This window comes from Pan paniscus, chromosome 4 (assembly GCF_029289425.2).
Source record: "Pan paniscus chromosome 4, NHGRI_mPanPan1-v2.0_pri, whole genome shotgun sequence".
Taxonomy (NCBI): Eukaryota; Metazoa; Chordata; class Mammalia; order Primates; family Hominidae; genus Pan; species Pan paniscus.
Genome location: NC_073253.2, coordinates 62,475,803 through 62,495,407, shown reverse-complemented (window position 1 = coordinate 62,495,407; position 19,605 = coordinate 62,475,803).

The window sequence follows — 19,605 nt, the reverse complement described above, 5'->3', positions numbered from 1 at the left end:
ACAAAAAAGAATGCTAGCTAGCACGGAGGAGGCTGGTTTGAGAAAACCAGTTGGGATATGTAGAAAGAAAATTACATCCATCATTAGGTGCTAATGGACCATCCCAAATAAACTGTAATCTAGGATCATTGCCTCAGTTATTTTCCAGCTACATTTTATAGTCACAAAGGGTAAGTGGTTTCCTTGTTCTTCATAAGCATTTTATTTTCTTAAATTATTCTTTAAGTCATAGATTTCTAGAAGCAGAAATTGAAATGAGAAGCCCAGCCTTTCAAGGATGGAATAGAGATTGAACTCTCAAACTATGGAATAATAAAATGGTGTGGAACCTCTCACACGATTCTCACTTTATCATCTCAGTGATGTTAGTAATTCATTCTTTCATTCAACAAATTCTTGTCAAGCACCTACTGTGTTAGATTTTAAGAATACATTACTGAAGAGAAACAGGCAAGAGTTTCTATTACTATGGAAATTTCCTTCCTTCTCATAGAAAAAAGTGATTGGAAGTTTGCAGAGGGAAAGGTCTTCCAGAGAAGCCTGATGATAAGGTTACATCACATCAAGCCATCTATACCCCTCTTCTCTCACCTTCAAGGGTAGGAGTTCTCTCAGGAAAACACCAGTTTGAGGTACTTTTAAATATGTTTCTCCTTCATTTTTATTAATATTTTATTGTATTCAAGGCTGTATGTTTTGATGTACATCATGATCCATGTATGTTAAACCCTCAAATGTATGTTCATATACATTTGGAAGTATATTTTTAAAATTTTTCTTTATGCTCACCATTTTTTCTCAAATAAGGAACCAACAATAAAAATGTGAACCTTCACACATTCGATTAAATGGAAAATAATATACAGCTACTTTTTTATGTGCCTGCTTGTAGGCTTGTATAATCACTGATTCTTAGTCCCTTCACTGCTGGTAGGTCCATGAATCCAGAGAAGACCTTTGGGTTACATGATGAAGATGCTTTGGTGAAGGATCAGAGGGAAGGCAAAAAGTCAGTTACAAGTCAGCTTCTTTACAAAATACGTCATGGGTTAGGATTTTAACTTGCCCTTTCCAGGATTGTTCTCATTAATGTTCATAAGCCCTGTCTCTCCTTTGTTTCTTTCATATATCCCCTTTGTCTGCTTTGATGAATTTTATCTTCAAATCTGTAGTCATTTGAGAAATTTGCTACCATATTAGAGAAATGTTTTGTATGTTGGAAACCAAAATGTGGCTCTGATGCATAGTTGATTTACCTGTAGATGATGCAATCTTCAGTCTTTTAAAGCATTATAGCCTTAGTGTTATTGTCATTTAAGAAACATTCTCTTGGCTATACACATTTTTCACCACCAATTGCTAATGTACAAAGTTGAGCAATATTTAGGATCTTTGATTTTCCTCTCCCCAGTTGGCATTGTTACATCCTGGTCATTTTATTGCTCACTGACAGTTCTATTAGCTATTCCTCAAATTAATCAATTTTGATAGTTGGCTGGTTAAGTTTGGTGTGGGAAGGAAGTTTAAAACATTTGCTGACCTAAGTTTGGTGGCCTATCTATAATTTTGGTACCGGGAACTTGCAGCACATTTAGCACAGGTAAAATACATTAAAGCTCTAACCCTTCTGAAAATTCCCAGGGCTTATTTTAATGGGTTAGGCATAGTCTGACTGTATAGCTCAGATGGAGCCTTCATATTTACTTTTACAGCGCACCTCTTTAAGAGAGAACATGCACAATGGAAAACAGCGGCAAGGGTTAGAAGACTTTTAAAAGGAAGCTGTTAGTGCAGCAGTAAAATTTGGCCAGGTAATTTTTTTTCTCTCTCTCATTAGGTTTCAATCTTCTTTAGTATTATGACTTATCCAAAACAGACTAGCATTGAATCAGAGCTTTCAGTTTTTCAAAAATTATGACATGTTTGTCTAAGCTCTATTTTAACTTGCCTAACTGTACTCTGGGCTTGAACCTCAATAATTCTTTTATTAACATTTTCAGAATAAGAACTTCAGAAGTAAATGCTTGAGCTATGTCACTAGTTAGGTCTTCTAAAGATTTATTGAACTTAAAATTATTTGAATCTCTTTAATAGCTCCATCAGTATAGAAACGTGAGCTCTTATGTTTATGTATTTTTCTTTAGAAAAAACTTTTTATTATGAAACTTTCCAAACATAACCCAAAGTAGAAAGTACAATAAACCCCCATGTATCCATTCCCTGGCTTAAACAACCATCAACATTTTGCCATTTATGTTTATGTTTTAATAACAATGATTACTGGATATTAAGAGGAAGGATCGTGTGCTATTTTTAAAAGTGCTAGTAATAATCCTTAGTTTGTAAAGAACGATGATTTTTGGTAAATTTTATTTTAACAAGTAGAATTTATGAATTACAGTATGCTAGCTAGATATGCTATATTTAAAAAATTAGTTCCTATTTCTGTTTTTTGTAAATGTCACTGAAAATATTGGTGGAGTTGGAAGTTTTGTTTTCCAAATGTCAGCTGTTCTTTTCTCTATTCCTGGTTCAAAGCCAACATTATCAGAAGGGAGACAAGTTGGCAACTAGCCTAAATACCAGTGGGGATACATCTTTTCTTCTGGACTTATATTCTTAAATAACACCTTAAAAATCTGTAGATAATTAGTGTAGCAATCCTGAAAATATTAATTAAGAAAAGAGCTAATAATTACTATGCTTGAAACTGAAAGTGATATAATTAGACTTAAACTGTGAGGTTTTTATTTGAAATTCATTAAGACCTTCAATGACTTAGTTGGCAAAGAGAAATTCTCCATTTCTATTATTAAGTCTTTACTAGTTAATAGAAATATAAAACAGGTTCAAATGTCTGTTTACTTACAGATTGTCTTGACTAATTTCATCTCATTTTAATTATCTGTAGATAAAATGTTTTATTTACAATAATGGAATTTAGCACAGCTGGTGACATTTTGACAAAAAGTGAAGAAATTTGATCATGCCAAACAGTAGTATACTTTAGGCATACAGATTTTTTAACTAAAATTTTGAAATATTTTCTACAGGTATACATTAAGTTTTTCCCAAATCACTGTTTATGTACATTAAACAATGCTTTGAATTTCTTCCCTCCCCACCCCCACTCAAAACAAAGAAACCTGTAATGGTACAGTAGAAAAAAGGCAGAAAAACTTTCTCTCTCGAGCTAAATGATGCCAGTTTGAATAGCTTGGTGCTGACAGGCTGGGTGAGAGTTGAGGAGCTTTGATTGCTTACACTACCATTGCTCTTATGGATGATGATATCCCTGTGAAATACATTGCCCCGGTCTGCCTGCAGAGAACTTAACCGCATCAGTCAGCTTCTCTTGCCTGAACCTATGAGGTCATCATTATTACTTCATTTTTTTATTCCTACATAATCCAGGCTGAACTTTAGAAGGCTTTCTGCTTTTCCCATCAGAAGTTATTACTCCGAAATATAGAAATAACCTGAGACATCTTTTATGAAATGTATCCTCTTCTGTTTGTCCTAAGTATGCAGTTGAAGCAATGAACTAATTTTCTGGGCAACAGATTCACCAAATCTAAATTATTCTCAGGTGAATCAAATAGCTTCTTTCAATGCAGATAATCCTTTGGCTAAAAAAGAGACATAATGTTAACAGAACAAGAGAGGTAGCACAGTGAAGAAGGAAGATGGAGTTTGGTAAGAATGAGAAAAGATTTTTTTTTTTGAAAGAAAACAATTGCTAAACTAATGAAAGAATGCTAGAGATTGTTAACATCACCAACTCAAGCAAATTATTTGAGAAATAGTAAATTTTATAAAATAAAATTCTAAAAAAAATGGTTAAGATGGCAAAAGAAAAACTTACCAGATTGTATATTTTAAATATATGCAGTTTATTGTTGGTCAAATATACCTCAATAAAGCTGTTTAAAAAAAGAAATAGTGAATTCTATCATCTTAGGAAAAGGGTAAAGAATATGGGCTTTAAAATTTGATCGGGATATGAACACCAATGCTACCACTTGTAATTATAATATCTTAGATCTTGCTTCCATCTATGACAGGAGTTGACTTTTTTTTTTCTGTGAAATGTCATATAGTAAATATAGTAAATATGTTAGGCTTTTTGGGCCGTGCTGTCTCTTTTGCAACTCTCAACTCTGCCATTGTGTGTGAAAGCAGCCATAGGCAATAAATGAATAAGCATGCTGTATTTCAACAAAATCTTATTCATGGATACTAAATTTTGACTTTCACATAATATTTATGTGTTACAACTTATTGTGTGAAATGCTTTCCCTTATTTAAAAGTAAATCCAATCTTAGCTTGCCAACAAGAAAAAGCCAGTGGAATGGATTTGGCCTTTGGGCCATGGTTTACTGAAACCTGATTTAAGACAGTGGCTTTCATAGTGGTGCCAGCAACATCAGCGTTGCCTGTGAAAGCCTTCAAAATGCAGATTATTAGGCCTTATCCTACTTACTGAAAAATCAGAAACTGTAGGGTGGGGTGCAACAAGGGTTTTAACAAGCTCTCCAGTTGATTCTGATGTGCGTTAAAGTTTAAGAACCATAGCTCTGTAGATAATGCTACATAGCTGCTTTGAGTTCTTGTAAGAATTAATGAGATAATGAGTTGCTGGTGCCTAGCCTGATGTTTAACCACCTCAACTGTGCTAAACACCTTTTAGCTGTTTATAATAGCTAAAGTAAATTGGTTAAATTTTGATCAAATTTTCCCTTATTCTTAAACCGGTGACTGTGCAAAATAGGTTTTTTGCAAGAATTCCAAAAGGAATTTGCAAAAGAAATGAAAAGTAGATCATTTTAACCTTCTTTTAGCTAGATTGATAAAACATGAGAATTAAGAACAATCAAGTCTCAACAATGTGACAGGAAATTAGTTTCCTGGAAAACAATCTCCTTAATGCTAACGCTTCCTTTGGCCTGTTAATAATTAGAAAATAATAGAAATAGAGGTTTTGATGTAATAAATATTATAGCAGAATATATTCTTGCTAAAAGAGCAAAATAGGAATTTAAATTTATAGAACAAAGGCACCTGCTACTCAATGTTTCTTGTCTTTCCTTTCTCTATGAATGTTTGGGCACATGGAATATATTGGGCCATGCTCAGCCAGCTTAACAGTCAGTGGCTAATGACCGCTGCTTCAGATAGGACTGCTTCAGATAGGACTTCAAGTCTGCTTCAGATAGGACTGATGTGAATGACAATGGCTGACACGGTATTACCTTGTAAAATAATTTATTTGTGCTTTCGTAGAACTGATGTCATGGAAGCCCGCTTTCTTATGGAAACCTTCATCATTATTGATTTAGGCATATTGATTTACATTTATTTGACTTTGAGTTTAATACTGAGTGTAAACATTCCCAAATAGGCACAAGTGAACAGAAAACACAATGAATGTAAGAGATGACATGTTTCATGAATATGAACTTCATAGCAAGCCATACCTATCCCTATGGAGGGAAGAAAGAGAGATTCTACTTTTCTCGCAATTATCTAGATAAACCCAAATTTAAAGCTTTTGCTATGATTTATCTGGATAATTTTGACAACATAGGTTTATTAAAATGATTCATACAAAGCATTCTGAATTTCATTTTGCTTTTATATTTGTGTATTTATTGCAGATGCTCACAAAATATCTTGGATAACAGCTGGACTCATAATGTCCTTATCATGACCGGTGAGTCTGCAAAAGCAGATGAAATTTTTCTGTGAATTCAAGTGAGCTAGAAATTAAAAAAAAAGAGCTTGTACAAGTCCTCAGTATTAGAAGAGTTTTGTTAAAAGTTTTCCGTGTTTTGGTATTTTAATAAAAACCACATGATATGAGGCTTATTTCTCAGTTATATTCACTCCGATTGCCATTTCTGTGACAATCTTAGTAAACAAAGTTCAGACTTTTTTTTTCAGATTTCTTTTCATCATTTTAGCCAGGAATCACAAGAAATGCAGCAGGAATGACATCACAGCATGCCTTTTTGTAGCACATTAACGCATTTTTGACAGCTGAATATTTCTGATGAAGAGAATATTTAGATTTCATTTTTGTATCTTATACAACATCTGGAACTTTAGAATATTTCTTTATTCAGTAAGCTATTTGTTGTGTCTGCAAAAATAGCCCTGATAGAAAATTATGAAAACTATTGTCAAGACTTTGCTTGGATCAGAGCGAACATTAAATAGTAATAACCATCAGGCAGTACAACGTTGGCTTTAACCTCAAATATAAACAATACAATCAAGATGTTTCCTACTTTCATATCTGCAAATTTACTATGGTCATCCATAACTTTAATAACTAAATTAAATGCCTTGAACTCTACTGTGGGAAGCTGCTGAACCTCCCCATTATCTGTGGATTTTCTGGCGTGCAGGAGCTTCAGTGCAAGTGCACCTGTGTACTGACGCTCACTCCAAGCTACCTCCCTGCCTGGGATGGCCCAGTGCACAGTGCTACCCCTCTCATTTCACTCAAGCAAAGAACCACAAACTGAGGTTCATATGAGTGGCAACTTTTTATTATAGATTCGTGAGTTGCAGAAAGTAGTTAGGGATCAGAAAACACTTCAGCTTTAATGTCAGGTACAGATATGTGCCAAGTAATTTGTCAGCCATCCCCTTCCATAAGGAGTTTTTCCTCTCTGGGTGTCCTTGTGGGCTCTAGCCTCCAGCTACATGCATGCCAGAAGCCCTCCTGCATTTTTTCCTAGCTCTTCCTTGCAACTCCCCTTTCTTCTCAATACTGGGCCCCTCTCTTAGGTTGCCTGTAGCAAAGTCAAATTCTTCTCCCTTTAATAATAAAACAGAGTAACAGTTCAGCACTGTTTTTTTTTTTTTTTTAATCTCATGCTACCCATCCAACCCTGCCCTTTCTCAACCAAAGGAAACAGCATACACCATTAAGGTATTTTTTTCTGAAAAAAAAAAAAAAAAAAAAAAAGAGCCATCTTTTTAGGGATGAATTATATCCCTTCTCTGGAAGGCAGAATCAACTGTAGTTTTTCCTTCCAGTTGCCATTGCTCTTTTTGTGATGTATAGGGGCATTTCTCTCCAAGGAAGCCTCTGTGCTGTCTTGTAGGCACATTATTTTTTACCCTCTTCAGTACATTCTCCGCACTGCTGCCAAATGATCTTTTAAAGGGATAATTTGATCATGCTGTTCTTTTGGTTAAGCTATGAGTAACATCTCACTGGTCTCAGGACAAAGTTTCAAATCCCTAACAGATCTGACAGAGCTCTATGAACCCCTGGCCCCCGCCCCACCACCTGCCTTGCACTAGGCTTAACTTGCAGGACTCTCTTTTCTCTACTTTCTCTCAAGGTGCAGAGACTTTTGGCTTCTGGAACAGAGCATGTTCCTTGCTACCACTGGTTCTCTGTGACTGTTATTTCTCTGCCTCAAAGATCCTCCCTGCTCATGTAGTGATGTCTTAGTTATGTTCCAGATCTCAGCTTAAGGGTTTCTTAAGTTTGGGGCTTCTATGTGTCTCTGTTGGCATTCTGTACGTCTCCTTCGAACATTCATCAAAATCTTAATTTATTCATTTTGAAAGCAGGGTATCAGGTTGCTGTGGCAACTCCAGGCAGGGTTGCCAAGGATTGTCTGTGTACCTCTACTTAAGGCTTCTATGACAAAGTTTCCCTTTTCTGTTTTGTTTACTGCCTCCCTCCCTCCACTGCCCCTCCAAATTTAGGGTAGCAATGCCTCCCCTCTGTTGACCTATCCATGTTGCTCAAAACTGTCAAGCACTCTTCATCTCCTCTCTATACCTTCATGCTATTCTCTACCTGTTGAGATTCAGATAACATACTCCTAAACTTCTACTATTTTTTTTTCTAAGGTCTTAATCATTTGGGTTTTTCTTTTGTCACCGTCTTCTCATCCTCATAATCTCTGCTCCAGCCATTCTCGATCTTTTTTCTTACATCTTCCTATGGGCCATGGTCTATTTCACTCCTAGGGCCTCACACATGCTGTTCCTACAGTCAGAAAGGAGCAACCCACTCTTACACTGCTAAGTCCTCCCTTTATCTACCTAAACTCTGCTTACCCTTCAAGCTTTATTTTACATTTCAATTCCTCTGAGAAGCCTCTCCTCACTTTTTCTTACCCCCAGTCTAGGCAGGTACTTAGGTAGAATAATGGCCCTCAAAGATGTCTACATTCTGATTCCTGGAACCTGTGAATGTGTTAGGTTACATGGCCAGGAAGAATTAAGGTTGTATGTGGAATTGACATTGTGAATCAGGTGACCCTGAGATGGAGGACGATTCTGGACTATCTAGGTGGGCCCAATGTAATCATAAGGGTCCTTATGGGTGAAATAGGGAGGCAGGAGGATCAGTGTCAGGGAAAATTCCACTGGCCATTGCTGGCTTCGAAGACAGGAAGGGACCACAAGCTAAGGAATGCAAGTGGCCTCTAGAAGCTGAAAAAGACAAGGAAATTGACAGATTCTCCCCTAGAGACTCCAGCAGGAACACAGTCCTACTGAAACGTGATTTTATCCCAGTGGGACTTAAGACTTTTGACCTTCAGAACTCTAATATAATAAATTTGTGTTTTTTCTGTTTTTTTTTTTTCTCAGATTGAGATGCAAAAATTTTTATTGTTCTACGTGGCAATTAGTTACAGCAGCAGAAACTATTACTGTATTTTTTTCAGGAGTTTCCATAGTCTACACTTCCCTGTCATGGTTTTTAATCATCCTGTATTATAATTGCCTATTGGTTTATCTGGCCTTTTTATAGACTCTAAAACCCACAGGACAGGACAATCACTGTTTCATTCACTGTCCTTTAGCCAGTGCTAACTACAATGCCTGGAAGGTCGTAGGCTTTCAGTAGGTATTTGCTGAGTAAATTAATGGCAGATCCAGAATTCAAACATGGTATCTTTGATACAGTGCAGTAGCAGTAGCTCTTTGGCTCTGAAGCAGATACTACTTGAGATTTTTTTTTTCTCTTGGAAATCTGCCTAAGATCATCTGAAATCAGATATAGCTTAGCCAACTTTAGTTATCTGAGAAAATTTTTCCAAATAATATTGATCCACTGTGTTATGACATCTTGGTTTTCATCTGGACAGAAACACAGTATAAATGAATTTATTGGGTCCCCTTAACTTCTTCAAGCAGGAGAATGGCGCATTTCTCATTTACCATTAAGATCAGTTACATGTGTTTCCATGGCACATTGTTCAGAAATGGCCAGAGCAGCTGGGTAGTGCAAGGAATGGCTGCCTATGGGTGGAACATTGTGTTTCAGATCCCCAGTTGTTCACTCTTTCTGGGGCAAACAGTCTCATTTGAAGGTTATTTTCTCAGGTGAAATAGACACAGTTTCATCTGTTTTAGCCACTTACACAGAAAGACAGGAACGTCCTAGGATTCCTAGAGCAAATGACATGGCAAAGTGTGTTCAGGGCCTCAGCTAGCCTCACCGCGTGTGGAACGTTTCTGGTTACTACCTACGTAACAAAACGGAATAAATCATAAGGTTTTAATATGATTAAAATCTAGACTTTTTATTCTTTCCTTTTTAGTATTTCTCTCTGATGAACAATTTGATGGTGAATATCAAAAGCTATTGGAATTTAGTACATTATCACTCTCGATGCCTTATATTTTTAAGATCCAGTGAAAGAAAGGAAGAAAAAATACCTCCTAATTGATTCTCTTTTATCTCTGCCAAATACAGTAACTCTTATCAACTAAAATCACTAAGAAATTAAAGCTGATTAGGGAACATTAGGAACACTGTCAATGGATTTTTAAAAATCAGGGAAAAAGTTTCAGCATTCATTAAGCCCTCAGGGGAGGAAAGATGTATTCTAGCAAATCATAACAATTGAAATGTATTTCTATTATTTTTTTTCTGAAGAAGCTTCAAGCACTTACACTGAATTCCAGAATGCTTCAACTTCCACCTGATAGAGTGTTAAACACTATGAAGAATGTTAGTGTGGGAGACAGAGAAAGAACAGCATTTTTTATTTTTGTCCAGTCAACTAGTTGTTTTGCAGAAAATAATTTTGATAATGTTTATATGACCTTGAACATTTACACATATTTCATGGGGAGCTTAGAAATAAACATTTTGATATAATATTGGAGTTAAGGTTTAATAAAAGGGGAATTTATTTCCTTCAAAAAGAGCCTAATTACAGAAAATTAGGAGATTCAAAAAGTAGTCAATGGAACAACTTTTGGATCATGGGAAGCTTCACCAGATAGTTCTCTACTTCAGTTTCTGCAAAGATGGTTTTGTGAGAGGAAGCAAAGGGGCTGGACTGCTTACTGAAGTGTGAAAAACAAAGCATTAAACAGGCTACTTTAATGCATCTCAGGCCATCCTGAATTCATTTGGAGTGTGGGTAGGAACCTAAAATCTGGCTCCAGAGCAAAACCCACATGGAAACATTATCAGAAAGAAAATTTCTTTCCATATATCAGCAACTTAAGATCAGTAAGGTGAAAGATTTTGCAGAATAGTATGGGAAGCAAAGCAGAGGAAAATAAGAATAAAAGTGAGACATCTCAAAAGTGGTTTTTATGTAAGAAGTGAAAAGGCAAATAAATCCCCTTGAAAAATATATCTTGTATCTACCATAATCTACCCTTCCTTGAATCAAGCTGTCCAGGGATTGATAAACATACGCCAAAATAAATCCAGCCTTCCCAATGTCCTCATTTCACATTTATCCAACTAACCAGTACTTCTTTATCTCTTAGTTGTTCTATGGCTGAAAATAGAATTTAGGGTTGATAATGCCCAGATTTCTAGGCTATGAAGCAGTAGCGTATTTGCAGTGTTGGGTCTTCCATTTGTGCATGGAATCCCTTCACACTGTCTTCTCTTTCTATAGTGTCAGAACTGCCTGCCTTCCACAGTGTGTTTTGCCATGTTTTGCTGGGTCCAACTAACTCTCTGTGTCATATCACTCTCCGAAGCATTTCCATGTAGAAATACAATGTCGTAATAATGCAGAAACAATTTAACTTTTAGTGCTTATATTTGCTTTGATCAGATAACTTATATTTGCTTTGATCATGCTAGTATGGTAAAAAGGAACACAATTTGTTTAAGAAGACATATACTGTCTGTAGAAAAGACAAGAAATGCACAGCTTATATTTTAAGCTCACCAGAATTTACATTTGTTATTAAATATGATGCATTATTTTGGAAGCTGATTTTCTTGGAAAATAAAGGCTTGTTTTTGAGAATAGGTAAAAAGTATAAAATAAACCCAAATTAGAAATATGTAACAAGAAAGTCTACTACAGCAAGAAAAATCTTACACTAAATTAAATATTATATTTACAAGTAGGCATCTTGTAAAAGAAACTCCTTACCATACACAGTGGTTATGTTACTAAATATTGCTTGAGTTTGGTGATACTTTATTTATCTGGCGTTTTTGTTGGCCAAGAGAATATTTTTCAGATTAAGATATTTCCCAGTTAATCAAAGATCGTGTTAATGAAGAACGTAAAATTGTTTCCCTTTCCATCTAACACCACAGACTGTCACGTATTGAGTTCTTGCCTTTTCTCTTTCATGCTCTGATATCAGAATGATTGTTTTTGATGATAGCCTTTATAGTGGCACAGTTATTACTTGCTTTTTTGGATTTGCTGTGGGCTGTTTGAATTTTAATTTATGCTGTTAATAGTGTGCCTTAACATTAGTACTGCATTTTTTTAACTTGCAATTTTGTTATTTTCCTTGGAATGCGTATTTTTGGTTTACAGATGGTGTTGGTCACAAAAAAGAAATCTAAATTGGTAGAAACTCAGACTTTTTTTTTTTTTTTTCATGACAGGAGGGGACAAAGAGGCTGAATTCCTAGACCAGTCTATCTCCCAAAGACTATTCGAACACTTCATCAATTGTATCTGCAAAAATATTAATCAAGACACAAAGGTCAAACCAGTAGAGCTGCTGGCTTATTCTGGGCCTACAGTCCTATCCTTGAAATTTTGCTTTCTTTTTGTTGAGCTCCTTGAATTTGAGGAAGGCCAAATGTGAGAGAGGATGATGAAGAAAGGGTAAAAGTTGCTTGTAGCTGGGCATGGGAAGCTCCAATGCCACCACAGAGAAAAGTCTCTACCAGCTCAGGAGCTGGGAAAGGGCCCTGGTGGAAGAGAATTTGCATAAGGAAATCACCAGCTCTATAGTACACTTGTAGCATGTGACAGGAAAAATTTGTCATTGGCTATTTACGAATTAAATCTTAATAAAATCCCTAGGTCTTCCCTAACCAAGCACAAATGTCTTAAGAGGTTACCTATAATTTTGAACATCCTTTCAGCACATTTTCTGCATAGTTAATGTGGGCAGTTGTGTCTAGGCACAGGACAGATTTACTTCTATATCAATATTTAAGGCACTGTATATGGCACAGAGACCCCATTATTCAGTGAAAATATGGCCTATTCAAGGAGATGAAAGTTTAGTGAGAATCTTAACTAGGAAGACAACAAAGTTACTCTATCAAAGAAATAATTTAAATGACTTTGAAGAGAAAATAAGATTTTTTTTTAAGTGGAAAGTTTATTTTCCAACCTACAAGACAGTTAAATAGTTAGCATATCTCTTAAACCCTAAATTTTAATTTAGCACTCAGAGTGATGTCACTGATAGTCTCTAGCTCTTAATAAATGCAGTTCATCTTCTCGTGTGTCAGTTTTCTCATTTTAAAAATTAATTATAATGATACAACAATCTTTAAATGATTTTTTTTTTTCCTGAGATGGAGTCTCCCTCTGCTCCCTCTGTCACCCAGGCTGGAATGCAATGGTGTGATCTCGGCTCACTGCAACCTCTGCCTTCCGGGTTCAAATGATTCTCCTGCCTCAGCCTCCCCAGTAGCTGGGATTACAGGCGCCTGCCACTACTCCTGGCTAATTTTTATATTTTTTTGTAGAGACAGGGTTTCACCATGTTGGCCAGGCTGGTCTCAAACTCCTGACTTCAAGCGATCCACCCGCCTTGGCCTCCCAAAGTGCTAGGATTACAGGTGTGAGCCACCATGCCCAGCTCTAAATGATTTATAGCATAATAGTAACACATTTGATGATACATGAACAACTATAGGTAGAGCTAGAGGTAGGAAAAAAATGAAATGAAATTATTTCCCTGGCTTTTCCTGGGTTGTAACAAATTCCCAGAATATTTGAACCCTCCACTGAATCTAGGTTTATGATATAAAATTGAAGAGTAGAAAAGGACATCTTAGGAACAAAAGTACAAAGAAGAAAGGGATACATCAAATTGGTGAGTGAGCAGAAATAACGACATCCAGAAGGAATTTTCTACCCTGACTCTTATTTTTTAGGAACACTTTCTGCTCCGCCTCCCTGACTTCTGCCTTCCATCTTAAGCCCTAGCTTATCATCAACACTAAGTGTAAAATCAGTTTGGAGACCAGGGGAAGTGAAATATAATTTATTCAGCAAAAATTATAGAGATGGTTTAAGGAAGGTAAAAGTAACTTCATAATTTGGAATATGGCTAGCAAATAAAAACTAATATCCAACTCCTTTTCCTATTTCTATAAAAACATTTACAGTGAGGAAGTCTTTAGCATGACTAGGAGTGAGAATCATGATTTCATATCTCCTGTGAATTGCAACAATTGCCACAATATTGTTGAATATTGAAGCAATTTTCCAGTCCTGCAGGGATATGTAAGAGTTTTTAAAAGCAGAAAAAAAAAAAGACGCCTAGAAGCAAGGTCAGACAGAAAAATAACATGTTAAGGGGCCACTAAATAATTTTTGAAACCCCATTTGAAATTTATAAACTGATCATTTAATGGTTTTGGCTTTTATAAATATGATGTGTATTCTTGTTTCTTGATTTCTATAATCAAATGATAAAAGATAATATAAATAGCAGCAGATAATTTTGGACGTGATCATCAAATGAAGTTTTCTAACTGAAAAATTGAAGTGGATGCAAATATACAAAGGAAGTTTATGCATGATTTTAGACTAAAGAACAATCCATTTGACCAAAAGACATCTTATTATTTGTAATAGATGACTTCAATTGCAATCAAATGACAAATGTATTATATATACATTTGATTGTCATTTGATATTATATACATATATATACACTATCCAAATATATTTGATTTAAAGAAAACTATCATAAAAACCATGGTTAGAATTCACTTTAGCAACTAAGTACAATGATTACACAGCAGCTGTAAGTCAAATGATTCTATGATGAACTACACAATTAGATATAAAAATAAACTGTGATAGCTAAAGATCTTGAAGTACAACTTTAAAATACATTAAGTAGTATATACACTTGATTTTAATCTATCAAAAATTATGTTAATTGTAATTTCAGTTATATATTACTTAGAGCGGTCTATCAAATCACAAAATGTGCCTCTGCAAATTTTAAAAATCACTTGAATTTTAGTTTTTGTGCTTGCATTCTCTCCTTACACTATTTTGAAAATTGCCAAATTAGATGTCTATTTAGTAGTAAGTATAATGTGGAGAAAAAGCATATTGCTAAAATGTATTTAATCAGAATTTGTATTTGCATCCCTCCATAACACATACCTTGAGGTATTTTCTTGATCATGGTATTAAAATTAAGTATTAGGTTCAGTATACACAAAAGCTAAAAAATATGAGAATCATAAACAATAAAGCTCTCATAAGATTGTTATTGATCAAAATATTAAATCATTTTGGCTTTTAATCTGCTGAAAGTACACACTGAGAAATATATTTTGAGCTTCAGAAAATTTGTTAAATCCAGTTTAATATATAATAATTTCATCGTAAGTGATAAAAATCTGTACCAGTTATTTTTGGTAGAAGCTTTATTTTCCAGTGTATATAAGTAACTTTTGTCCATAAGTAACTTTTGTTAATTCACCATACTTCTAAACTGAATATGTTTAAACAAGTTACATTTCATCTTAATTTTCAAATTATAATCATGGAATGTCTAATAAATCTTAATGCCAGTTATTGCTGTCTGAATTAAATTGCAATCTTTATTGACACATGGAAAGGGAGGGGGGTTTCTTTCCTTGCTGAGAATTATATTGTTCTGGTTGTTAGAATTATAGTGTCACTGCTTTGTTCAAAGCTGGTCAGGGCAAGTTTCTGAACTTGGATTTATTACCATTTACTTGTCTTAGGTCTACCACAACCTCAAAAGTTGTGACAGAGACTCTTCAACTTATACCTTAGCAAATTAAAAGGACAGGAACATCAACAGGGACTCTCGGTACAAACAAAATTTAGGAATATTTATTTGTGCAAGAGAAAATATGCTCTGTGGCTCTGTGCCACTTAAAAAAAAAAAAGTAGTCTTGCTTTAGGTTTCAATTTTCTCAAATGGAAGAAATAGACAGAATATGTCCCCTGGATTTTATGTTTGTACTATGCCAAAGAAAATGAGCCAATGCATCTTAGTGGTTAAGCATTAAAGTATTTTTGAGCAAATTCCCCATTTTTTTCCTGCAATTGAGTTTTTCCTCTAATCTTTAAGTTGGTACTTTTTTTTTTTAAACTACATTGATGCTTTTCTATTGCGACTTTACCTGTCTCTTTCACCCCCACCTTTCTCTTTCAAAGCATTTTTTTCAATCAGCACATGAGGTTCTGAAATAATACTTAGTCTTGGCTTTTCCCTCAACTTTATTCAGCAAAGCTACTGACTTGAACAAAAGCAGTACTGTACCTGCTCCTGGCCGCCAGAAACAATGACGAGCGCCTTGATAAGATTAGATGTAATTTTAAATGCAGCAGGGACAAAGACTCCCTCCCATTCGCCCCACTCCTAACCCCCTACTGTAATTCCACCACAGAGAGCAGTTGAAAAATCCCGGGACAGAGCCAGACTGCTTGGTAAGCGCCACCTAACAGACATAGAAACATGATCTGCATCATTTTCAGGCTTGGCAGACATTTTGTGCATAAAAAAGAGAAGAAAAGAAAAGAAAAAAAAAAGGCCATCTTTGAAACCAGACACAAGCAAACTTTATACATTCCCAGTTTTATAGTTTCAAGAAGGACTTTAGAATTGAAATAATCAAAGAAAAAAAGAAATTATGTTGAAAATGTATAAAATCAATTTAATTTAGTTTTGTTTTTTGAGCAGAAATATTCTGACTATATCTAAGTTAAATTTTGCTATGGATTGTTTAGTGTTTTCATCTTTTGGAGTAGGCATAAATGTTTGTGGTTTCTTTATTAATCTAAGAAGTTAGGTGCCGAACGTGCATTTTTTTTAAACTGGTGAAAATTTATTTTTTAATTTTGTGAGAGTATCAATGAAGTGTCCGTGTGCTTTCCTTTTTCTTCTGTTTTTTGGATAAGAAGCTTAGCTTAATAGATGTCTTTACATTTATGTATTTATTTGTTCTCACCAAAAAACTTTATTGACTCCTTCATACCTCAATATTGAAATAATAATTTAATCTTGGTCATATTCCACTCTCTCTCTCTCTTTCTCTATCTACCTATCTATTGCAAAAGCAAAACACTGATATTTAGATTTTAAGAGAAGAAATTATATTAACAAGGAAAATATATTTGTTTATTTAATTATACGGATATAACTCACTTTGCACACACAAAGGCTTTCATAGCATTATACTGTTTGAATTTCTGTGAAACAAATCATCTAAACTGTGCTATATAAACTGTTTTTAATCTAAGGTAACTCTTTTATTAGGTGGATAAGATCTCCTTAATCTGTCAGTCCTAAGATGCTTTTTTGGTATCAAATGTTCTTTATAGGGGGTATGGCAGCATGCTGAAGAAAAGTCAGATGTTGAAACTGGATAAAGAGTCTTAACCGACCACATTTGAGAGGCTTACTAATCTCTGAACTTCTGATCCCATAGTAGTAGGTATTTTTGAGTTAATACAAGAAGACAAATCTCTAGACTTGCCTAGTTATGGAAATTAGTGGTGTTCAGAGCTTACCCATTAACCTGACAAATACGCTGCATACATGTGCTGTTATTACCCTTATTTCTTGTCATAAAACTTCAGAAAGCTGAGAAAATAACTTTAGGATATTAATCCCTATACCAACTCACCCTACATTTATATTGTTTTTTCCTCTGAGAAATGAGAGAGGCCTAAACAATAAGAAATTTCACAAGATTTCAGTTAACTAGATGCCACTAAGCATTACCAAAATGTATTATCCTTGAAAGTAGTGAACTATATTGATTTTTAAGTTGTTTTGGTGGGAAATAAAGTTTTTTTTCTTTCATTCTTCCTCCCTTTCCCCTTGTTTTTGTTTATTCTTCGACCTGCCATTAGTGTTACCAAACATCTTCAGTGCTCTTCTTTCTCTCTTTTGTTTCTTCTATCTGTTCTTGGTAAGATGTGGATAGGTCCTCCTGACCACCTGTTCCCAGGTGCTCAGCAGCCTCTGGAAGTTTATAGATCCCTAGCAATTTTCATGAGCAGTTCTTCTCTCTCCGCTCCCTCCCTCCCTCCCTTCCTTCCTTGCTTCCTTGTTTCCTTCTTCCTACAATGTACCAGACACTGTCTTATCGGCTGGGGATTAAAGAAGAGGTGGGTACAATGTAGTTCCTCCTTTCAAGGAGCTCATAGCCTTGTGTCAAGGGAGTCATGAAAAGAAGCAATCTCTGCTTCCAACCTCTCTTACACTGTGCCTCTGATCAAACTGAAGCTTCCCATTTTTCCATTCCGTCTATCTACCAGGAACTTGAGAAATGAATGCAAGCTAAAATAACTGATAACTTTTAAAGTATTGCTCATCTTTGCATTTAAATTTTAACTCTTGGCCTTCAAAAGTGGAATACGTAGTAAGGGCTTTTGTCAGTAAAGAACACAGATGAAGAGGAGAGATATTTTATATCAGAGAAACTTTCTCAGAATCTCTCAATCATGATAAAAATGTATTATACTTAAGATTGGCCCTATCCTTTTGGTCCAGAATTTATATAAATCTCTCTGAATTCAAACTCAGAGAAATTCATTACAATTTTCTAAATTTACTATTTGTTTTTTACATTTATCATTTTCAGTATATACTTTGTATGAAAAAAAACTAGGTCAAATAACTACTTATATGCCAATAAATACTTACCATTAAACAATGAAACTTAGATATTGAAATAATTGTTTTCTATGTTACTAACATATCCTTGTAAAAATCAAAGATGATATCCACCAGATTCAGAAAATCTGTGCCTGGAAACTCTGTCACCTGTTTTCAGTATATTCCTGCTAGCATTATTCTAATTATTTGTCATGCTAATATTATAAGATCCACAAAAACAAAAAAAATAAAAATTAGAAAAAAGAATAAAATTTTATTATATGCCTAACATTCAGAGAGAGAAATTCTTAACATCTTCTTTCAACTTTTTTCTATCCAAATATTTTAATATTTTCATACAAGGGAGATAATAGTGTACATAGCCATTTTTAGCCATTTTAACATACCAATATATATTGCAAGTATTTAAAATACACTAGAAGGATGATACTTAACGTTTGTAAATATGTTTCTACTTTTTAAATACTGCATTGTGTGAATGTAGAATGTATTAAGATCATCCCTTTTGTTTCTTGTCTTCCTCTTTCTCTATTTTCTATTAGACTAATGTCTTCTGTTTTGGCTTTTTACCCTCAGTCCTCCATGCCTTTTTTGGTTCAGCCCTGTCTAAATGGAATGCCCTTTCCCCCTTTATCTGCCTGTCTGGAAATTGTGTTCACTCTACAAGACCCAGGTGATAGGCCCCTTTCTCAACAGAACCTCGAATTCAGCTTCATCCTCTGCATTCCTATCATGCCTTTGGGGTGCTTTCTTTATGGAATTTATCACACTCTGCGTATGAAATGACATCAGCTGGAGCAGAATCAGATTGTGCAAGTGTCCTAGGGGTCTGTCTTGCATGCTCTGGGCAGAGCAGCCTCTAGATGGCATAGAATGTTTTAGGAACTTCTTACTTGTCATGAAAAGCAGAGGACACTGGAGTAGCTGCCTGGCTAAGTTGTGTAATTTGTATCAGCCCAAGGAGCCCTGTGTGAGAAGATATGAATCCTCATAATAACTGAGGTCCTGGATAAAACAAACCTGATTGCAGCACTGTGAGTCCCTCCAAAGAGATTCAACTGGAGGAGATCACAGCTCCCAAAGAGAACATCACTGGTGAGTTGAGAGAAACTGACTAATATGGGTGAAATGATAGAGAAGCCAGTGGCTACTGTTGTATCAAGAGACTGTGCCTGACTTGGCCATGCCTGGCCATCCCTGCTACGTTCTGGGAAGGAGACTACCATCTGTAAACAGAAAGACTTGCACCACAAGGGACATACAGAGTTTGCCATGGAAGTCAACCTGAAAGAGTAAGTCAGACTCAAGACAGAAGTGCACATCTGGAATGCAGTCTGCATTCTGTTGAGGTCCCTGTGCAATTTACTCTGGTACTAGAAGCATGGAGATCAGCTTGGGCAGGAAAATGCTGGTGGCAGAGTGCTGAGGTCCAGGGTGCCGAAGGACTGAGCAAGTGCAAAAGCGTGAGCAGAGGGATC